The sequence below is a fragment of the Mustela lutreola genome, chromosome 3 (assembly GCF_030435805.1).
Source record: "Mustela lutreola isolate mMusLut2 chromosome 3, mMusLut2.pri, whole genome shotgun sequence".
NCBI lineage: Eukaryota > Metazoa > Chordata > Mammalia > Carnivora > Mustelidae > Mustela > Mustela lutreola.
This window is the reverse complement of record NC_081292.1, coordinates 133,443,871-133,465,511: the sequence shown is the minus strand read 5'-3', so window position 1 is coordinate 133,465,511 and position 21,641 is coordinate 133,443,871.

Below are 21,641 nucleotides of genomic sequence, written 5' to 3'. Positions count from 1 at the left end.
TCTATGAAAAACCCACCGCAAATATCATTCTCAATGGAGAAAAACTGAAAGCTTTTCCGCTAAGGTCAGGAACACGGCAGGGATGTCCATTATCACCACTGCTATTCAACATCGTACTAGAGGTCCTAGCCTCAGCAATCAGACAACAAAAGGAAATTAAAGGCATCCAAATCGGCAAAGAAGAAGTCAAATTATCACTCTTCGCAGATGATATGATACTATATGTGGAAAACCCAAAAGACTCTACTCCAAAACTGCTAGAACTTATACAGGAATTCAGTAAAGTGTCAGGATATAAAATCAATGCACAGAAATCAGTTGCATTTCTCTACACCAACAGCAAGACAGAAGAAAGAGATATTAAGGAGTCAATCCCATTTACAATTGCATCCAAAACCATAAGATACCTAGGAATAAACCTAACCAAAGAGACACAGAATCTATACTCAGAAAACTATAAAGTACTCATGAAAGAAATTGAGGAAGACACAAAGAAATGGAAAAATGTTCCATGCTCCTGGATTGGAAGAATAAATATTGTGAAAATGTCTATGCTACCTAAAGCAATCTACACATTTAATGCAATTCCTATCAAAGTACCATCCATCTTTTTCAAAGAAATGGAACAAATAATGCTAAAATTTATATGGAACCAGAAAAGACCTCGAATAGCCAAAGGGATATTGAAAAAGAAAGCCAACGTTGGTGGCATCACAATTCCGGACTTCAAGCTCTATTACAAAGCTGTCATCATCAAGACAGCATGGTACTGGCACAAAAACAGACACATAGATCAATGGAACAGAATAGAGAGCCCAGAAATAGACCCTCAAATCTATGGTCAACTAATCTTCGACAAAGCAGGAAAGAATGTCCAATGGAAAAAAGACAGCCTTTTCAATAAATGGTGCTGGGAAAATTGGACAGCCACATGCAGAAAAATGAAATTGGACCATTTCCTTACACCACACACAAAAATAGACTCAAAATGGATGAAGGACCTCAATGTACGAAAGGAATCCATCAAAATCCTTGAGGAGAACACGGGCAGCAACCTCTTCGACCTCTGCCGCAGCAACATCTTCCTAGGAACAACGCAAAAGGCAAGGGAAGCAAGGGAAAAAATGAACTACTGGGATTTCATCAAGATCAAAAGCTTTTGCACAGCAAAGGAAACAGTTAACAAAATCAAAAGACAACTGACAGAATGGGAGAAGATATTTGCAAACGACATATCAGATAAAGGACTAGTGTCCAGAATCTATAAAGAACTTAGCAAACTCAACACCCAAAGAACAAATAATCCAATCAAGAAATGGGCAGAGGACATGAACAGACATTTCTGCAAAGAAGACATCCAGATGGCCAACAGACACATGAAAAAGTGCTCCATATCACTCGGCATCAGGGAAATACAAATCAAAACCACAATGAGATATCACATCACACCAGTCAGAATGGCTAAAATCAACAAGTCAGGAAATGACAGATGCTGGCGAGGATGCGGAGAAAGGGGAACCCTCCTACACTGTTGGTGGGAATGCAAGCTGGTGCAGCCACTCTGGAAAACAGCATGGAGGTTCCTCAAAATGTTGAAAATAGAACTGCCCTATGACCCAGCAATTGCACTATTGGGTATTTACCCTAAAGATACAAATGTAGTGATCCAAAGGGGCACGTGCACCCGAATGTTTATAGCAGCAATGTCCACAATAGCCAAACTATGGAAAGAACCTAGATGTCCATCAACAGATGAATGGATCAAGAAGATGTGGTATATATACACAATGGAATACTATGCAGCCATCAAAAGAAATGAAATCTTGCCATTTGCGACAACATGGATGGAACTAGAGCGTATCATGCTTAGCGAAATAAGTCAAGCAGAGAAAGACAACTATCATATGATCTCCCTGATATGAGGAAGTGGTGATACAACATGGAGGCTTAAGTGGGTAGAAGAAGAATAAATGAAACAAGATGGGATTGGGAGGGAGACAAACCATAAGTGACTCTTAATCTCACAAAACAAACTGAGGGTTGCCGGGGGGAGGGGGTTTGGGAGAAGGGGTTGGGATTATGGACATTGGGGAGGGCATGTGATTTGGTGAGTGCTGTGAAGTGTGTAAACCTGGTGATTCACAGACCTGTACCCCTGGGGATAAAAATATATGTTTATAAAAAATTTAAAAAAAAAATTTAAAAAAAAAAAAAAACAAAAAACAAGACCCATCAATATGCTGGCTACAAGAAACTTATTTTTGACCCAATGACACCTCCAGATTTAAAGTGAGGGGGTGGAAAAGGAAGGACATTATGCCATACTTAAAGGCCCTGTCCAACAAGAAGATGTAACAATTTTAAATATCTATGCCCATAACATGGGAGCAGCCAGTTATATAAACTAATTAATAACAAAATCCAAGAAACACATCAACAATAATATAATAATAGTAGGGGGCTTTAACATGCCCCCCCTCACTAAAATGGACAGATCACCTGAAGAAAAGAAAGAAGAAGAAGAAGAAGAAGAAGAAGAAAGAAGAAAGAAGAGAGAAGAGAGAAGAAAGAAGAAAGAAGAGGAAGAGGAGGAAGAAGAAGAAGAAGAAGAAGAAGAAAAAAAAAGATCAACAAGGGAAAAAAAGACTTTAAATGACATACTGGACCAGATGGACATCACAAGATATTCAGAACATTCCATCCAAAGCAACAAAATATGTATTTTTCTCTAGTGCACATGGAACATTCTCCAGAATAGATCACATCCTAGTTCACGAATCAGGTCTCAACTAGTACCAAAATATTGGGAAAGTTGGAAAGAAGTCAAATACATGGAGGCTAAAGAGCCTCCTACTAATGAATAAAAGAGTCAACCAGGAAATTGAAGAAGATTTTTTAAAAATTCATGGGAAGAAGTGAAAATGAAAACACAATTTTTCAAAAACTTTGGGATACAACAAATGTGGTCTAGAAAGGAAAGTATATAGCAATATAAGCCTTTCTCAAGAAACAAAGGTCACTGGTACACAACCTCACCCTACACCTAAAAGAGCTGGAGAAAGAACAGCAAAGAAATCCTAAACCCAGCAGGAGAAGAGAAATAATAAAGATCAGAGCAGAAATCAATGAAATAGAAACCAAAAGAACAGTAGAACAAATCAACAAAAATAGGAGCTGGTTCTTTGAAAGAATTAATAAGATTGATAAACCCCTGGCCAGACTTATCAAAAAGAAAAGAGAAAGGACCCAAATTACTAAATTCATGAATGAAAGAGGAGAGATCACAACCACACCAAAGAAATACAAATAATTATAAGAACATATTATGAGCAACTATACACCAGCAAATTTGACAATCTGGAAGAAATGGATGCATTTCTAGAAATGCACAAACTGAAACTGAACACAAACAAAACTGAACCAAGAAGAAAAAGAAATCCTGAACGGACCCATAATCAGTAAAGAGACTGAAGCAGTATCTAAAATCTCCCAACAAACAAGAGTCCAGGGCCAGATGGTTTCCAGGGGAATTCTACCAAACATTTAAAGATTTAATACCTATTCTCCTGAAACTGTTCCAAAAAAATAGAAATGGAAGGAAAACTTCCAAACTCACTTTATGAGGCCAGCATTACCTTGATCCCAAAACCAAACAAAGACCCCATCAAAAAAAAAAAAAAAAAAAAAAAAGAATTACATACCAATGTCCCTGATGAACATGGATGGCAAAATGCTCACCAAAATACTAGCCAGTAGGATCCAACAGCACATTAAAAGGATTATTCACCATGACCAAGTAGGATTTATTCCAGGGCTGCAAGGATGGTTCAACATCCACAAATCAATCAATGCAATACAATACATTAATAAAAGAAAGAACAAGAACCATGTGATACTCTCAATAGATGCTGAAAAAGCATTTGACAGAGTACAATATCCTTTCTTGATCAAAACTCTTCACAGTATAGGGATAGAGAGTTCATACCTCAATATATCAAAGCCACCTATAAATAACACACTGCAAATATCATTCTCAATGGAGAAAAACTGAGAGCTTTTCCCCTAAGGTCAGGAACACAGCAGGGCTATCCACTATCACCATTGCTATTCAACATAATACTAGAAGTTCTAGCCTCAGCAGTCAGACAACAAAAAGAAATAAAAGGCATCTGAATCAGCAAAGAAGTCAAATTCTCACTCTTTGCAGATGATATGATACTTTACATGGAAAACCCAAAGGCTCCACTCCAAAACTTATAGCACTTACACAATAATTCAGTAAAGTGTCAGGATATAAAATCAATGAACAGAAATCAGTTGCATTTCTATGCACCAACAACAAGACAGAAGAAAAAGAAGTTAAGCAGTTGTTGAGACAGAAGTTAAGAGAAGTTAAGGAGAAGTTAAGGATTCCATTTATAATTGTACACAAACCATAAGATACTTAGGAATAAACCTAACCAAAGAGACAAACTGTACTCAGAAAATTATAAAGTACTCATGAAAGAAATTGAGGAAGACACAAAGAAATGGGAAAGTGTTCCATGTTCATGGATTGGAAAAACAAATACTGTGAAAATGTCTATGCTACCTAGAGCAATCTGCATATTTAATGCAATCTCTATCAAAGCACCATCAACTTCTTCACAGAACTGGAACAAATAATCCTAAAATATGTATGAAACCAGAAAAGACCCCAAATAGCCAGAGGAAAGTTGAAACAGTAGGCGACATCACAATTCCAGACAGCAAGCCTTATTACAAAGTTGTAATCATCAAGACAGTATGGTACTGGAACAAAAACAGACACATAGATCAATGGAACAGAATAGAGAGCCCAGAAATAGACCCTCGACTCCATGGTCAACTATCTTCAACAAAACAGAAAAGAATGTCCAATGGAAAAAAGACAGTCTCTTCAACAAATGGTGTTGTGAAAATTGGACAGCCTCATGTAGAAAAGTGAAACTGGACCATCTCCTTATGCCACACACACAAAGAGACTCAAAATGGATGAAAGACCTCTGGGTAAGACAGGAATCCATCAAAATCTCTGAGGACGACACAGGCAGCAACCTCTCCAACCTCAGCCACAGCAACTCCTTCCTGGAAACACTGGCAAAGGCAAGGAAAGAAAGGGAAAAACTGAACTATCAGCATTGCATCAAGATCAAAATTTTGCACAGCAAAGGAAACAGTCAACAAAACCAAAAGACAACTGACATATCAGATAAAGGGCTGGTATCCAAATTCTAGAAAAAAAAACTTAACAAACTCAATACCCAAGAACAAATAATCCAATCACAAAATAGGCAGAAGAGATTAATAGATATTTCTACAAAGAAGACATCCAAATGGTCAACAAACACATGAAAAAGTGCTAATCACTCAGCACCAGGGAAATACAAATCAAAACCACTGTGATATACAACCTCACGTCAGAATGGTTAACATTAACAAGTCAGGAAATGACAGATGTTGGCGAGGGTACAAAGAAAGAACCCTTCTACACTGTTGGTAAAAATGCAAGTTGGTGCAGCCACTCTAGAAAACAGCATAAAGTTTTCTCAGAAAGTTGAAAATAGAACGTAGCAATTACACTACCGGGTATTTGCCTAAAGATGCAAATGTAGTCTCCAAAGGGGCACGTGCACCTGAATGTTGAAAGCAGCAATGTCCACAATAGCCAAACTATGGAAAGAATCTAGATGTCTATCAACAGATGAATGGATAAAGAAGATGTGGTATATATACACAATGGAATACTATGCAGCCATCAAAAGAAATGAAATATTGCCATTTGCAAAGATATGGATGGAACTAGAAGGTATTATACTAAGGAAATGTTAGTCAGAGAAAGACAATTATCATATAATCTCTCTGATATGAGGAATTTACGAGGCAGGGTGAGGTTCATGGGGGAAGGGAGGGAAAAATGAAACAAGATGCAACTGGGGAGGGAGAAACCATAACAGAATCTTAATCTCAGAAACAAACTAAGGGCTGCTGGAAGGGCAGGGGGTAGGGATAGGGTGGCTAGGTGGTAGACATTGGGGAGGGTATGTGCTATAGTGAATGCTGTGAATTGTGTAAGACTGATGTTTCACAGACCTATACCCCTGAAATAAATAATACATTATATGTTAATTTTATAAAAAGTTGTAGGTGATGATCTGCAAGTTTATCAGTCCTAATAATGCTTGGGGGATATTGTAATAGATATAATGGAAACTTTCTTTTTAGAAGTTGGTGATTTTTCCTGTATATTTAAGGTAGATTTACCTGTCAAGAAAGCAGTTATTCCTTCAAAAGAACTTTCTCTAATAATTTTTATGACTTCATAATTTCTTTCTCTGTAGAAGTCCTTTTGATAAATTTTCTTAAAGGATTTTAGTCAAAAACATCAGGCACCAGTAGATGGCAGTGAAAAATAAGCAGAGACATAGAAGATATTTCATTATTCCTAGAAAATGTTGTTTCTACCTCAGCAGTGAATGAGAATTTACACAGCCTCCTTTGCCTTTGTTTCTTACTATAAAGATCCTGAATATCAGTCACATACATTTGACTGCAAGCAATTGCAAATAAACTAATACTGGATTTTGAACCCCGAATTTAGAATCTAGTATAGCAAATGAGACAAAGAAATAATCAAATGAGTGAATACTTTGAAAAAATAAATTCAAGAAAGTCTTGAAGGGATGGAGTTAAGATGGCAGAGGAGTAGGGGACATTAATTTTGCCAGGTCCCTGGAATTCAGTTAGATAGTTATCAAATCATCTTAGCATCTGTGAAATCAACCAGAGATCTGAGAAAAGAATGCTGCAATGCTACGTAGAAAAGCAATCACTTTTTGCAAGGTAGGAGGTGAGGAGAAGTGAATCCAAAGTGATATATTGGAAGATAAACCATGGGGGGAGGGAGCCTCCATAAGTCAGCTACTGGAAAGTGATATAAGCAGCAAAGTGCAAAATTGGAAGTTTAGAAGTCTGTTTCAGTGAGGGATGTCCCTGCCTGAAAGGCACTCAGATGCCAAAGCCAGGCTAAATCCCTGGTGAGACAGTGTGGTTTCAGGATGCCTGGGGTCGCAAAAGGAATGGAGTGTCTGAGTACAGCAGAGTTCCCAAGCACTGGAGCAAGAAAGCTGGCTGCAAACAGCCAGTCTAGGTGCCAGCTTCCTGCTTGGTTTTGCAATAAACCTCAAACAGCTACACCATACAGGAACCACTCTCTAAGCAGAGGCCCAGCAAAAGACAGAAGCATGGCAAGACCCCTCTCCCTCCTGTAGGAGGAACAGTACGGGTCCACAACAGAGGAGTCCATAAAGTTTGGAGACTCAAAACTGGGTCACATACTTGAAGTAAAAATGCTCAGTCATCTGTTGGGTGAACACAGAGTGCAGACAGAAACCAGGGAGACAAGAGTGATTGTTTTTCTGTGAGGGCTCACTGAAGAGTGGGGACACAAACTTTCAGCTCCAGGGCTAAAGACTGGGGCATCACCATTTTCATCCTCTCCATCTGTGCTGAAAGCTTTCAGGGAGCAAAACAGTGCCACATAGTACAATGCACAGTAGCTTTCACTAAGCCCAAACCGCCAGCAGGGAGGGGTACAATTTCACCCAGGACTAAAACACCTGAGAATCAGCACAACAGGACTCTCCCTCAGAAGACCAGTAGGAACATCAAGCTAACACCAAGATTACTGACCATAGAGAACTGCAAAACTTCAGCTCTTGGGGAAAAACAGTATATAGCATTCATCAGTGTTTTTTTTTATATAATTTTTTATTTTTTATAAACATATATTTTTATCCCCAGGGGTACAGGTCTGTGAATCACCAGGCTTACACACTTCACAGCACTCACCAAAGCACATACCCTCCCCAATGTCCATAATCCCACCCCCCTTCTCCCAACCCCCCTCCCCCCAGCAACCCTCAGTTTGTTTTGTGAGATTAAGAGTCACTTATGGTTTGTCTCCCTCCCAATCCCATCTTGTTTCATTGATTCTTCTCCTACCCACTTAAGCCCCCATGTTGCATCACCACTTCCTCATATCAGGGAGATCATATGATAGTTGTCTTTCTCTGCTTGACTTATTTCGCTAAGCATGATACGCTCTAGTTCCATCCATGTTGTCGCAAATGGCAAGATTTCATTTCTTTTGATGGCTGCATAGTATTCCATTGTGTATATATACCACATCTTCTTGATCCATTCATCTGTTGATGGACATCTAGGTTCTTTCCATAGTTTGGCTATTGTGGACGTTGCTGCTATAAACATTCGGGTGCACGTGCCCCCTTGGATCATTACGTTTGTATCTTTAGGGTAAATACCCAATGGTGCAATTGCTGGGTCATAGGGCAGTTCTATTTTCAACATTTTGAGGAACCTCCATGCTGTTTTCCAGAGTGGCTGCACCAGCTTGCATTCCCACCAACAGTGTAGGAGGGTTCCCCTTTCTCCGCATCCTCGCCAGCATCTGTCATTTCCTGACTTGTTGATTTTAGCCATTCTGACTGGTGTGATGTGATATCTCATTGTGGTTTTGATTTGTATTTCCCTGATGCCGAGTGATATGGAGCACTTTTTCATGTGTCTGTTGGCCATCTGGATGTCTTCTTTGCAGAAATGTCTGTTCATGTCCTCTGCCCATTTCTTGATTGGATTATTTGTTCTTTGGGTGTTGAGTTTGCTAAGTTCTTTATAGATTCTGGACACTAGTCCTTTATCTGATATGTCGTTTGCAAATATCTTCTCCCATTCTGTCAGTTGTCTTTTGGTTTTGTTAACTGTTTCCTTTGCTGTGCAAAAGCTTTTGATCTTGATGAAATCCCAATAGTTCATTTTTGTCCTTGCTTCCCTTGCCTTTGGCGTTGTTCCTAGGAAGATGTCATCAGTTTGTTTTTTTATTATTATTCTTTAGTCTGTCAGATTTTTTTCTTCTTTTCAGTTGTTTTCTTATTTTATCTATTTCCAATTTATTCTACTTTTAATCCTCTTTCAATTTTAATTTTTACTTTTAGATTGGGATTTTCCCTGCATATTTTTAGACTACTATGTTTTAAAACCTGAACTCAATCACAAGAGAAAATTTGAAAGGAACACAAATACATGGAGGTTAAAAAGGATCCTACTAAAGAATGAATGGGTCAGCCAGGAAATTAAAGAAGAATTTTTTTTAATCATGAAAAAAAAAAAAACACCCAGAAATGAAAACAGAACATCTTGGAACCTTTGGATGCAGCAAAGGCGACCCTAAGAGGAAAGTATACAGCAATACAGGTCTTTCTCAAGAAAAACCTCAAATATACAACCTTACACTTAAAGGAGGTGGAGAAAGAACAGCAAATAAATCTGAAACCCAGCAGAAGAAGAGAATTAATAAAGGTTAGAGAAGAAATCAAAGAAATAGACAACAAAATAACAGTAGAACAAAGAAACTAGGAGCTGGCTCTTTGAAAGAATTAATAAGATTGACAAGCCTCTGGCCACACTTATCAAAAAGAAAAGAGAAAGGGAGAAAGGACCCAAATAAATAAAATCATGAATGAAATGGGAGAAGTCACAACAAACACTAAAGATATACAAACAATCATAAGAACATATTATGAGCAACTATATGCCCCCAAAAAAAAAAAAAAAAAAAAAAAGCCAACATGGGAGAAATGGATACATTTCTAAAAACATATAAACTACCAAAACTGAAACAAAAGAAGTAGAAAACCTGAACAGACTCATAACTAGCAAAGAAATTGAAGCAGTAGTCAGAAATCTCCCAACAAACAAGAGCCCAAGGCCAGATGGCCTCCTAGTGGAATTCTACTGAACATTTAAAGAAGAATTAATACTTACTCTTCTAAAGCTGTTTCAAAAAATAAAAATGGAAGGAAATTTGCCAAACTCATTCTATGAGACCAGCATTACCTTGTTCCCAAAATCAGACAAAGACCACACTAAAAAGGAGAATTACAGACCAATATCCCTGATGAACATGGATGGCAAAATCCCAAGATACTAGTCAATAGGATCCAATAGTATATTAAAAAGATTATTCAACATGACCAAGTGAGATTTATTCTTAGGCTGAAAGTGTTGCTCAACATCTGCAAATCAATCAATGTGAAACACAAAGAAAGGACAAGAAGTATATGATCCTCTCAATGATTCAGAAAACGTATTTAACAAAATACAGCATCCTTTCTTGATTAAAACTCTTCACAATGCAGGGATAGAAGGAAGATACCTCAATATCATAAAAGCCACATGCAAAAAACTCACAGTGGATATCATCCCTGATGCAGAAAAACTGAGAGCCTCTCCCCTAATGTCAGTAACATGACAGGGATGTCCACTCTCACCACTGTTGTTCAACATAGTACTGGGGGTCCTAGCCTCAACAATCAGAAACAAAAACAAATAGAAAACATCCACATCAGCAAAAAAGTCAAAACTTTCATTTTTTACAGACACCATGATACAATATGCTGAAACCCAAAAGAACCCACCCCAAAATTGTTAGAACTTGTACAGGAATTCAGCAACATGGAAGGATATAAAATCAATGTGCAGAAGTCAGTTCCATTGCTACACACTAACCACAAGACAGAAGAAAGAGAAATCAGAGAATCAATTCCATTTACAATTGCACCAAAACCCATAAAGTACCTAAGAATAAACGTAAGCCAAGGGGTAAAGGATCTATACTCTGAATACTATAGAACACTCGTGAAAAAATTGAGGAAGGCACATAGAAATGAAAAAACGTTCAATGCTCATGGATTGGAAGAATAAATATTGTTAAAATGTCTGCACTACCCAAAGTTATCTATACACTCAAAGCAATCCCTATCAAAATATCAACTTTTTTCACAGAGCTAGAACAAATCCTAAAATCCTAAAATACAAATCCTAAAATTTGTATGAAACCAGAAAAGATCCCGAATAGCCAAAGGAATGTTGAAAAAGAAAATCAAAGCTGGTGGTATCACAATTCTGGACTGTATTACAAAGCTGTAATCAAATAAATAAGTAAATAAATAAATAATCAATCAAACAAAGCTGTAATCATCAAGACAGTATGGTACTGACATAAAAACAGACTCATAGATCAATGGAACAGAATAGAGAGCCCATAAATAGACCCTCAACTCTATGGTCAACTAATCTTCCACAAAGCAGGAAAGAATATCCAATGGGAAAAAGTCTCTTCAACAAATGGTGTTGGGAAAATTGTGCAGCCACATGTTAAAGAATGGAACTGGACCATTTTTTTGCCCATACACAAAAATAAACTCAAAATTATGATAGACCTAAATGTGAGACAGGAATCCATCAAAATCCTAGAGGAAAACACGGGCAGTAACCTCTTCAACATCAGCCACAGCAACTTCTTTCAAGAAATGGTTCCAAAGGCAAGGGAAACAAAAGTAAAAATGAACTACTGGGACTTCATTAAGATAAAAAGCATTTGCATAGCAAAGGAAATAGTCGACAAAACTAAAAGACAAGCTACAGTATGGGAGAATATATTTGCAAATGTCTTATTAGATAAAGGGCTAGTATCCAATAACTATAAAGAATTTATCAATCTGAACACTCAAAAACCAATAATCTGGTCATGAAATGGACAGAAGACATGAACAGACATTTCTCCAAAGACATCCAAATGACCAACAGACAAACACAATAATGCTCCACATCACTCAGCACCAGGGAAATACAAATCAAAACTACAATGAAATACCACCTCACACCAGTCAGAATGGCTAAAATTAACAAGTCAGGAAACAACAGGGTGTGGAGAAAAGGGAAACCTCCTACACTGTTGGTGGGAGTGCAAACTGGTCCAGCCACTCTGAAAAACTGTATGGAGGTTCCTCCAAAAGTTAAAATAGAGATACCCCATGACCCAGAAATTGCACTACTAGGTATTTATCCAAAGGATACAAACAGTGATTTGAAGGAGCATCTGCTCCCCAATGTTTATAGCAGCAAAATCCATTACTTTATCTCCTGTATTCTGATCAACTCATATGCTAAATTGCAAGAACATCTATTCTACCTACCTCATCAGGTAGTCCTGTAGATAAAAATGAGATAATGTGTTTTTTAAGAAAAACATGCAAGCAACAAAAATCAAGAATGTGAGAATTTTGCAGGACAAATGATGTGGTTTCTTAATGGGAAAAATGGCAGGAAAAAAGAAGAAAGGGTAACTAGTAGATTAAAAGAAATATTAAAGAGAGATCCTTTTGAGTCCTACCAGCCAAAAACAATGTGGAAACTTGGTGTAGATTTTGACTTGAAGAAACAGACCCTGCCAAAATAAATAAATAAATAAATAATGAAGTATATGAGGGTATTTAGAACACTAACTGGATATTTTATATTAACCAAGCATTTTTGGGGAAGGGGGAATAATGGTGTTTGGATGTGCAAATAATATTACAAAATAGCAACACTTGGAGTTTGCTTTAAAATAATCCCTGACGGGGTGCCTGGGTGGCTCAGCGGGTTAAAGCCTCTCCCTTCGCCTTGGGTCATGATCCCAGGGTTCTGGGATTGAGCCCCACATCGAGCTCTCTGCTCTGCAGGGAGCCTGCTTTCCGCCCCCCCACCCCCCCCACCCCGCCTGCCTCTCTGCCTACTTGTGATCTCTGTCAAATAAATAAATAAAAGCTTTTAAAAAAATAATAATCCCTGACCAGGATGTTGGGGGTAGGTGGGATAGAGGAGGGACAAAATAATAATCCAGGGCCTGGAGGTGGTTGTTAAATGAAGCGAGATTGACTATATCTTACTGGAGCTGAATAATGGATAAACGGGGGTTGGCTATACAACTCTTTTTTCTATTTGAAAATTTCCACAATAAAATTTAATAACCAAGTTCAGTTTTTAAAAAGCAAAATGTAGTCTTTATAACTAAGATATTAAAATTTCATGCATAATTCCAAATGACAAATGTATAATTATCTGTTTGTCATATAAATCAGTGTATTAGGAAAGGAAGGAAAATTACAGGATAAAAATGGAGTTGGTTGTCACTAAGTAGGACTACTTTGGAAGAGAATACATACAATTCATTTTCCTTTTATTACTCCCTCCCAAGTTAGAACTTGAGAGCCACTTCACTATTTAGAGCCTATGTAATTGGCTCAAGCTATCAGAAAAAAGTGCCTGAAAATTATGATCCTGTTTCCTACTCAGGTCATAAGACTGAATTCTCAAACAGAAATTAACCAGAGATTGTCTGATCAGCCCAGACTAACAACTGAAGCATCACTATACACAGAGGTTCACCATCTTCTTCAAGGGAGATCTAACTGAATGTGCTTGATAGGGCAGGTTACGCCATCTTCCTAAAGCTACCTTTACTCCTGTTGCCAAAGAACATTCCTTTGGCTGGCAGCACCTAGAACTTGTCCTTGATAGATAAACCGCAACTTCAAAGAGCCAACTATCAGTGGTTGCTCCTTCTAGGGGTGACTTTTCCTGCCCTAAATCACTCTTTCCTGTTCTGGATCATCTCTACAGCTCCCCAACTTAGTGTTTTTTTTGTTTTGTTTTGTTTTTTTAAGATTTTATTTATTTATTTATTTGCCAGAGAGAGAGAGAGAGAGAGCACAGGCAGGCAGAGTGGCAGCAGAGGCAGAGGGAGAAACAGGCTCCCCACCAAGCAAGGAGCCCGATGTGGGACTCGATCCCAGGATGCTGGGATCATGACCTGAGCCGAAGGCAGCCGCTTAACCAACTGAGCCACCCAGGCATCCCTCAACTTAGTGTTTTTGGTGAAGTGCACTCCTATATGAAAATTTGTGTTTCTAAGACTGGACTTTCCTTTAAAATAGCTCTTTAAGAGAGTTTGGGAATTGTACATCATCTCAGATGATTCTTTTGAGCAATATTGCTCATTTAAGAAATATGATATATCCAAGACACTATAGATACTACAGTATATAGTTGTATAATTAATGAGTGAAATGGACTCACTAGTATCACATGGATACGAGTCTGGAATATAGACGCACCCCCCTTTCCTCTTTAACTCCTTCCTTCTGTGTTCCAAGGCAGAGCACAGACTTTCATCTGGCTTCAAATGTGCTTCCATAGTCTTTGGAGTGTACAGTCTTCCTTACCCTGTCCCCGCATTATTGAGTAGAGTCCATCATTCCTCTTGATGTTACCTGCATTCAGTCCTCCAGGAAACCTAGGAGCAACTCTAAAGATTTCTTTCATATCCCACAATAGGTATAGATGCACCTATACACATTGGGGCCAGAAACATTCTTAGGTAAGCCATAGTGCCACAAGTTGGAAGCACAAACTCAGTCCCAGTGAGTTTAATAGCTATCAAGGAAGAAATTTCTTTGGTTTGAGAGGAGAAAATTGAGAAGGATTCAAACACCTAAATGTTTGCTATAATATTGTTTTCACATTTCACAACAGTCTATGAATAATTATTTTTAGAGACTATGAAGAGAAAGTGGCACTCGAATCAGGAGATGAGAGCTCCAATAGAAATAGGAATGAAGGGTCACAATGAGTAGCCACTCTCTGATAAGGACCAGTGGTTTGGAGGAATTAGTAATAGTGGCAATTTGGTAATGATCACCTGTCTCATTCTGCAGTACAAAATGTAAAATGGGATGGTAGGCAACGCACATGGTAAAGTTAAAGTTAAAAAAGAATTAAGAATTATCTAAAAAAAAATCTCTTGTTCACTGAAAAAAATATTGGCTGGGACCAGCTAAAGATTTTATATATATGTATATATATATATATACATATATATAAAATATAAAGATTATATTCACCAAAGCACGCACCTTAGCCTAATCTCTCAGTATTTCTATGACTTGGAATCCTACTTCTAAATCAGTCGCATCCCCACTGGTCACATGAACACTAGAGAGGAGTATTCACAGTTATGGGTGTTACCACCGCTTTTTGTACTGAGTCAAGCTTCAGCAAGGGACCCATCACCCACTAGTCTCTGGGGTCTCTGCTTCTCAAAGCTCTAGAAATTGTGGAAGGAAATAGTGTAGGCCTACTTTATCTATAATTTACCTGGTGTTTGACTTCTGAACAGTGTACAAGTTCTGCTGTTCAAAAAGTTCAGACAAACTTATAAACTACTACTACTGAACAGTCCATGAGTCAGTACAAAATGTGTCAGCAAAGCCACAGACTAGTCTAGGCTTTTCTATTCAAGACTACTACTGAAGGCTTACATGTTTGGTCATGAGTAGTTTCAACTTCAACTGGAAAGAGAATCTAACTTAGTCAAAATAGGTATAGGAATAAAGATGTAGTCATATAATATATTTAATAGGCAAACAATGTTTTAGAAATTAGATGCCTCAGGGCACCTGGGTGGCTTAATTGTTAAGCGTCAGCCTTCAGCTCAGTTCACAATCCCAGGGTCCTAGAATCGAGCCCTGTATCAGGCTCCCTGCTCAGTGGAAAGCCTACTTCTCTCTCTCCCACTCCCCCTGCTTGTGTTCCATTTCTCACTATGTCTCTCTCTGTCAAATAAATAAATAAAATCTTTAAAAAAAGAAGAAATTAGAAGCCCCTAAGTTGAAGTAATGATTAACAGAAAACTAAAATATATAATTTCAATATAATCTCAGAAATAAGTGGAACAATTTTTTAAAGAGTAACTATTTGAAAAAGAAAAGAAAACTAAAAATAAGAATGTATAACTAAGAAGCATTAAAAGTTGAAAATATCTAGAAATTAAGGATGGAGACTTGATATATCTCAGAATGAGAAATGTTAGCAATGAAAAATAATAAGTCCTCCTGCAAGTATTGGTCATATCTGTGTTCTTTAGTTTTAGAGGCGAACAAAGGTCAGCAAGCCGCCGCCACCAGCGGGGACTTCTATTTAACTCAGGGGAAATCCAGGTAACTTCCTTCCTGGGACAATGAATAATAGACTATTTAGAAATCTTTCAAGTTCTGGGACCTCATGATCACTTACAGTTAGTGATTATTTTTCTCACTGTATACAAAGATGAGAACTACTATCAGAGGTATCTAGGTTTTATCTTTGGAGGGAAGGAAGTTTAAAGTTAATAGTGTCTTCCTTAGAACTCTTGATTCCTTTTAGTTTTTTAAAACAGTGACTAAATACACATAACATAAAATTTACCAACTTAATTATTCTTAAGTGTACATATCAGTAGTGTCAAGTATATTCACATGGTTTTGCAACCAATCTCCAGAACTTTTTTCATCTTGCAAAATCAAAAGTCCATATCCATTAAATAACAATTCCCCTTTTGCCCCTTCCCCAAGCCCTGACAAACCCCATGTTATTTTCTCTGTCTATAAACTTGCTACATTAGGTGTCTCATATAAATGGAATAATATATGATCAGTGTTTCCATTACTGGTTTATCTTACTCAACATAATGTCCTCAAAGTCCATCCATATTGTGACATGTGTCGCAGTTTTCTTCCTTTTTAAGACTAAATAATATTCAATTGTGTATATATACCTCATTTTGTTTTTCCTTTTATCCATTAAAGATACTCAGATTGCTTCTACTTTTTGGCTACTGTCAATAATGCTGGTATAAACATGGGTGTACAAATATCTCTGACACCATGATTTTAATTCTTTTGGATATGTACCTAGAGTTGCAACTGCTGGATCATATGGTAATTCTATTTTTAGTTTTTTGAGCAATCCCATAATGTTTGCCACAGTAGCTGCACCCTTTTACATGCCTACCAACAATTCACAAGCATTTCAATTGCTGTAAATCCTCACCTACTCTTGCTATTTTCTGTTTCATAGTAGCCGTGGTTTTGATGTGGACATTTACAGTTTTTTAACTATTACTTTTTCCATTATCAATATATTTTATGGGAAGTTGCCTTATTTATATTTTTACACTGCTTCATAGTATTGTCCCACTTGAATGCCTTTTTTGTCCTTCATCTCATCCTTTAAATCCAAACTCCATTTTCCTTTGTGAAGCCATTCCCTTCGTCTTTATTCTATAACAAGTTCTGACTTTCTAAAAATATCTCATTCTTTACCACATAACTTCGTATTTGTTCATAAGAAAGCATTAGCTTTGGGGGGAGGAGTCAAGATGGCGGAGAAGTAGCAGGCTGAGACTACTTCAGCTAGCAGAATATCAGCTAGTTAGTTTATCTAAAGATTGCAAACACCTGAAAATCCATCGGCAGATCGAAGAGAAGAAGAACAGCAATTCTAGAAACAGAAAAACAACCACTTTCTGAAAGGTAGGACCGGCAGAAACATGAATCCAAAGCGACGGGAAGATAGACACCGGGGGGAGGGGCCGGCTCCCGGCAAGCGGCGGAGCAACGGAGCACAAAATCGGGACTTTTAAAAGTCTGTTCTGCTGAGGGACATCACTCCAGAGGCTAAACCGGGGCGAAGCCCACGCGGGGTCAGTGTGGCCTCAGGTCCCACAGGGTCACAGAAGGATTGGGGGTGTCTGAGTGTCACAGAGCTTACAGGTATTAGAACGGGGAAGCCGGCTACAGAGACAGAGCCGACAGTGAGCTCAGAGCTCAGGGTTACCTTGAACCGGTTGCAGGCTCGGTGAGCTCAGAGCGAGGCCAGTGGTCAGGCAGACGGGAGTAACTGGGTGCTGTTCTCTGAGGGCGCACTGAGGAGTGGGGCCCGGCCTCTCGGCTCCTCCGGGCCGGAGACCAGGAGGCCGCCATTTGTATTCCCGTCCTCCAGAACTCTATGGAAAGTGCTCAGGAAACAAAAGCTCTTGAAAGAAAACCCAAGTGGATTACTCAGCCCGGCCCCTGGTAAGGGCAGTGCAATTCCACCTGGGGCAAAACACTTGAGAATAACTACAACAGGCCCCTCCCCCAGAAGATCAAGAAATCCAGCCAAGACCAAGTTCACCTACCAAGGAGTGCGGCTTCAATACCAAGGAGAGCAGCAGGATTCCAGAGGAGGAGAAAGCAAAGCACAGAACTCATGGCTTTCTCCCTGTGATTTTTTAGTCTTGCAGTTAATTTAATTTCTTTCTCTTTCATTTTTTTTTCTCTTCTTCTGATGAATTTTTTTTTTACTTTTACCCTTTTCTTTTTTAATGTTTTTTAACTAGTTTAATATATATTTTTTCTTTTTTATACTTTTCTTTATTCATTTTCTTTTTTTAATTCTTTCTTTTCTTTTTTTTTTATTTATTTTTCTTTCTTTCTTCCTTTTTGAACCCCTTTTTATCCCCTTTCTCCCCCCTCATGATTTGGGATCTCTTCTGATTTGGTTAAAGCATATTTTCCTGGGGTTGTTGCCACCCTTTTAGTATTTTACTTGCTCCTTCATATACTCTTATCCGGACAAAATGACAAGACGGAAAATTTCACCACAAAAAAAAGAACAAGAGGCAGTACCAAAGGCTAGGGACCTAATCAATACAGACATTGGTAATATGTCAGATCTAGAGTTCAGAATGACAATTCTCAAGGTTCTAGCCAAGCTCGAAAAAGGCATGGAATATATTAGAGAAACCCTCTCGGGAGATATAAAAGCCCTTTCTGGAGAAATAAAAGAACTAAAATCTAACCAAGTTGAAATCAAAAAAGCTATTAATGAGGTGCATAAAAAATGGAGGCTCTCACTGCTAGGATAAATGAGGCAAAAGAAAGAATTGGTGATATAGAAGACCAAATGACAGAGAATAAAGAAGCTGAACAAAAGAGGGACAAACAGCTACTGGACCACGAAGGGAGAATTCCAGAGATAAATGACACCATAAGACGAAACAACATTAGAATAATTGGGATTTCAGAAGAAGAAGAAAGAGAGAGGGGAGCAGAAGGTATACTGGAGAGAATTAGTGGGGAGAATTTCCCCAATATGGCAAAGGGAAGGAGCATCAAAATTCAGGAGGTTCAGAGAACGCCCCTCAAAATCAATAAGAATAGGCCCACACCCTGTCACCTCATAGTAAAATTTACAAGTCTGAGTGACAAAGAGAAAATCCTGAAAGCAGCCTGGGAAAAGAAGTCTGTAACATACAATGGTAAAAATATTAGATTGGCAGCTGACTTATCCACAGAGACCTGGCAGGCCAGAAAGAGCTGGCATGATATTTTCAGAGCACTAAACGAGAAAAACATGCAGCCAAGAATAATATATCCAACTAGGCTATCATTGAAAATCAAAGGAGAGATTAAGGCTTCCAGGACAAGCAAAAACTGAAAGAATTGGCAAACACCAAACCAGCTCTACAGGAAATATTGAAAGGGGTCCTCTAAGCAAAGAGAGAGCCTACAAGTGGTAGATCAGAAAGGAACAGAGACCATATACAGTAACAGTCACCTTACAGGCAATACAATGGCACTAAATTCATATCTTTCAATAATTACCCTGAATGTTAATGGCTAAATGCCCCAATCAAAAGACACAGGGTATCAGAATGGATAAAAAAAACAAAACCCATCTATATGTTGCCTCCAAGAAACTCATTTAAGCCCGAAGACACCTCCAGATTTAAAGTGAGGGGGTGGAAAAGAATTTACCATGCTAATGGACATCAGAAGAAAGCAGGAGTGGCAATCCTTATATCAGATCAATTAGATTTTAAGCCAAAGACTATAATAAGAGATGAGGAAGGACACTATATCATACTCAAAGGGTCTGTCCAACAAGAAGATCTAACAATTCTAAATATCTATGCCCCCAACGTGGAAGCAGCCAACTATATAAACCAATTAATAACAAAATCAAAGAAACACATCAACAATAATACAATAATAGTAGGGGACTTTAACACTCCCCTCACTGAAATGGACAGATCATCCAAGCAAAAGATCAGCAAGGAAATAAAGGCCTTAAACGACACACTGGACCAGATGGACATCACAGATATATTCAGAACATTTCATCCCAAAGCAACAGAATACACATTCTTCTCTAGTGCACATGGAACATTCTCCAGAATAGATCACATCCTCGGTCCTAAATCAGGACTCAACCAGTATCAAAAGATTGGGATCATTCCCTGCATATTTTCAGACCACAATGCTCTAAAGCTAGAACTCAACCACAAGAGGAAGTTTGGAAAGAACCCAAAACATGGAGACTAAACAGCATCCTCTAAAGAATGAATGGGTCAACTGGGAAATTAAAGAAGAATTGAAAAAAATCATGGAAACAAATGATAATGAAAATACAACAGTCCAAAATCTGTGGGACACAACAAAGGCAGTCCTGAGAGGAAAATATATAGTGGTACAAGCCTTTCTCAAGAAACAAGAAAGTTCTCAGGTACACAACCTAACCCTACACCTAAAGGAGCTGGAGAAAGTACAAGAATGAAACCCTAAGCCCAGCAGGAGAAGAGAAATCATAAAGATCAGAGCAGAAATCAATGAAATAGAAACCAAAAAAAAAAAAAAAAAACAATAGAACAAATCAACAAAACTAGGAGCTGGTTCTTTGAAAGAATTAATTAAATTGATAAACCCCTGGCCTGACTTATCAAAAAGAAAAGAGAAAGGACCCAAATAAATAAAATCATGAATGAAAGAGGAGAGATCACAACCAACACCAAAGAAATACGAACTATTATAAGAACATACTATGAGCAACTCTGCGCCAACAAATTTGACAATCTGGAAGAAATGGATGCATTCCTAGAAACATATAAACTACCACAACTGAACCAGGAAGAACTAGAAAGCCTGAACAGACCCATAACCAGTAAGGAGATTGAAACAGTCATTAAAAATCTCCAAACAAACAAAAGCCCAGGGCCAGACGGCTTCCCGGGGAAATTCTACCAAACATTTAAAGAAGAACTAATTCCTATTCTCCTGAAACTGTTCCAAAAAATAGAAATGGAAGGAAAACTTCCAAACTCATTTTATGAGGCCAGCATCACCTTGATCCCAAAACCAGAGAAGGATTCCATCAAAAAAGTGAATTACAGACCAATATCCTTGATGAACACACATGTGAAAATTCTCACCAAAATACTAGCCAATAGGATCCAACAGTACATTAAAAGGATTATTCACCACGACCAAGTGGGATTTATTCCAGGGCTGCAAGGTTGGTTCAACATCCACAAATCATCAATAAAAGAAAGAACAAGAACCATATGATACTCTCAATAGATGCTGAAAAAGCATTTGATAAAGTACAGCATCCCTTCCTGATCAAAACTCTTCAAAGTGTAGGGATAGAGGGCACATACCTCAATATCATCAAACCCATCTATGAAAAACCCACCGCAAATATCATTCTCAATGGAGAAAAACTGAAAGCTTTTCCGCTAAGGTCAGGAACACAGCAGGGATGTCCATTATCACCACTGCTATTCAACATAGTACTAGAGGTCCTAGCCTCAGCAATCAGACAACAAAAGGAAATTAAAGGCATCCAAATCGGCAAAGAAGAAGTCAAATTATCACTCTTCGCAGATGATATGATACTATATGTGGAAAACCCAAAAGACTCCACTCCAAAACTGCTAGAACTTGTACAGGAATCCAGTAAAGTGTCAGGATATAAAATCAATGCACAGAAATCAGTTGCATTTCTCTACACCAACAACAAGACAGAAGAAAGAGATATTAAGGAGTCAATCCCATTCACAATTGCACCCAAAACCATAAGAT